Source organism: Oncorhynchus gorbuscha, linkage group LG16 (assembly GCF_021184085.1).
Source record: "Oncorhynchus gorbuscha isolate QuinsamMale2020 ecotype Even-year linkage group LG16, OgorEven_v1.0, whole genome shotgun sequence".
NCBI lineage: Eukaryota > Metazoa > Chordata > Actinopteri > Salmoniformes > Salmonidae > Oncorhynchus > Oncorhynchus gorbuscha.
Window position 1 is genome coordinate 4,345,733 of NC_060188.1, and position 2,780 is coordinate 4,348,512.

The following is a 2,780-nucleotide window of genomic DNA, read 5'->3' on the forward strand; positions in this document are numbered from 1 at the left end:
ACAAGAGCAAAATAGTAAAAAGAGAAGGTAATACAATATTTAATAAATGAACACAAGAACTGGCCATTATAAACAATGTGAAACAGTGTGCAGGAACACTGTGGAGGTAGATCAATAGGCTCAGCAGCAGGGTGAAGTGTGTGTGTGTGTGTGTGTGTGTGTGTGTGTGTGTGTGTGTGTGTGTGTGTGTGTGTGTGTGTGTGTGTGTGTGTGTGTGTGTGTGTGTGTGTGTGTGTGTGTGTGTGTGTGTGTGTGTGTGTGTGTGTGTGTGTGTGTGTGTGTGTGTGTGTGTGAGAGTGTGGTCGGTATGGGTGCAGTTAGACAGCCAGTGATAACTGCATGAAAATAGGTGTTTCCGGGTATTTTCCAACCTGTACACAATCAGTGAAATGTATTGTGAGCAGGAGCACACTCCTGTCCACGCACTGGCACAAGTATTTCAGGATCGTACACTCCTGATGTAAAAAAAAAGGCCATTATTTTGCACCTGACCTTTCCCAGAGTCCCGTTAGGGTGGATATCTCTCCATCTCAGCTGTCAATCAGAACGCTGAAGTTTCAACCAATCAGCATGCCCGAATGCACATTTGGACACTGCACCCGCCCACTCTAGCTCAGAGTGTTTACGTGGTTCCAAGAAGAAGACGCAAGTTTTGGTTTTTCATTGTGTTTACTAAGAAGATTGTGCGTGCATCCAAGAAAGTGAGTTGTGGGGTTTATTGTTGGGATGTTTTATGCTACACAATGATGATTGACTGCAAGTAATTTACCTTAAGTTACCTTGTCACATCTGTAACTGTATTAAAGTAATGTTCTTATCCTGCAGCTTATGTATATTTCAGATACTCCATGTTGTTTATATTGCACAAGTGCCAGTTTCGCCTTGATTGCATGAGCATCTGCGCAGTAGATGCATATTTGTCTAGAGTCATTTGTATAGTCTGTATACCTATGCTACCGCAGCGTTTTCATAGTAGCCATTATGGTTGCCATTTGCAGGTGTCAGGGCAAGCCTCTAGAACAGTCTAGATTAGAAGTTTCAGAACTGGAGCTCGTGCAGGTGCAGTATAATTTATGACCCCAGAGACAGATCTGATAAGATCCTCACCAGGCTTGAGAGAGCGGGCCTTATATCTAGCTTGTCAGACTAGTTAGCTCTCTCTCTCTCCAGTGAGATGTTTATCCACATGTTGATATGCTGTGTGAATATCCCTGTTCAGGTGTAATGTTAGGACATTCCTTCCTGTATAGATCTTCCTATTGTTTAGTTTCCAACACTGTGTTTCTGTTCTTATCTTTCAGAACCACAAGTCCATTTCTAACTGTAACCACAAAGATACTTCAATGATGTGTGGGTTTGTGCAGCTGTGTGGTGGTGACCTAGAGAATAAAGCTCTGGATATGAAAACATCTGCCTGGTTTCTGCCGGACTGCCTGTAGTGGGTCAGACCAAAGTACAGCTAGCGTTAAGTCATTAGCTGCTGAGGGTTCAGAAGCCAACCGCTCCGATGGCTCCAGCTGGACGTTTTTATACCCAGTGACTCGTTAACAAGGATTTCTGGGATCGTACACTCCCAATTATTGTGCATGAACTTAAACTGATATTTTCTGGTGTCTGACCTGCATGACACTTGCACTTGGAAAGAGGAGACGTCATAGCGTCACGTCAATACACACCCAACCAACTAGCTAGTACCACTTACGTTGGGGCGGGAATATTTGAATTGCAGTGTCAGTTGGCTAGAGAGATCCCTAGATCCGTAGACACCTCCGTAGAGATCCACTCACTGCCTGTCCGCAACATTAGCTGTGATTTCAACGAGAAGACTTCAACAAGACTTTCAGCAAAGTCGACATCGAAGGACTTCAAAAGAACCATGTTCTAGGCACAATTTACACAGTAGGTCTTACGTTAGTGTGGTGGTTGTACATTTCAATTCATTTACTAGCTAGCTACTTTGTGTTAAGCAAGAGTTTAGGGGTTAGTTGTTGCAAGGTGATTGAATGCCTTATAAAATAAGCTGTTCATCAAGGTAATAAGACTTACGAGCACACTGTGTCCTATTGCAAGGAAGTGATGTCTTTTGTTTTTGTGAGTGTAGGGTAAAACTTGTGATCGATATTGAAGCATAGAGGTGTTTTATGGAGACATGAACAATTATTCTACTCAATATCCCTACACCCCAGTCTCCTCTGCTACCTCCCAGGGAGGAGGAATACCCTGAACTCCTCGTTCTCACAGGACTCGGGCTAGTACGCTGTTGCCAGGTCAGTCTTGGGGGTGACCCGCCTGGGGTGATATTTTTTTTGTCTTTGGAAGATTATTTTAAAATAAATAAATGTAATAAATAACATGAGGTTATGGCTGAGCATTTATACACGCATTGTTATTATAAAAATTATATATATTTTTCTATTCATTAGGATTGCAATCAATGTGGCAACTTTTGTATTATCAAAACCTTCTTTCTGTCATTGTGTTTCTGTCAGACATGTTGGATACAACACTGGGTCGTTGACCAGCAGTGGTTACCCTCCCCAGGAAATGTTGCCCTCCTGCTCCTCCTCTGCTGTCTCTTCCTCAGCCGGGGCATGCAAAGCTCCCTGTTACCCAGAGGACCCCCATGCACCTCCTCAAAACAGCTATCACATGGGTCGCCCACGTACCCCCCCTACTGCCCCCTTATATCCTAATGAGCCCCAGGTCTACCCCACATATGCGATGCCACCCCCTTCACTCCAGGACGAGCAGCCCCCTCTGGCAGACAAAATGAACTATTT

The 2,780-nt window shown here is 43.9% G+C and overlaps 1 long non-coding RNA gene across 1 annotated transcript; it reads left to right on the forward strand.

Annotated features, from left to right (window-relative positions):
- Positions 1 to 593: 593 nt before the first annotated feature.
- LOC123998553 lies at positions 594 to 2,756 on the forward strand. The gene is made up of 3 exons (XR_006832283.1): positions 594 to 701; positions 1,302 to 2,267; positions 2,490 to 2,756. It is a non-coding gene; the product is annotated as an uncharacterized LOC123998553 (long non-coding RNA).
- The last annotated feature ends 24 nt before the right edge of the window (positions 2,757 to 2,780 follow it).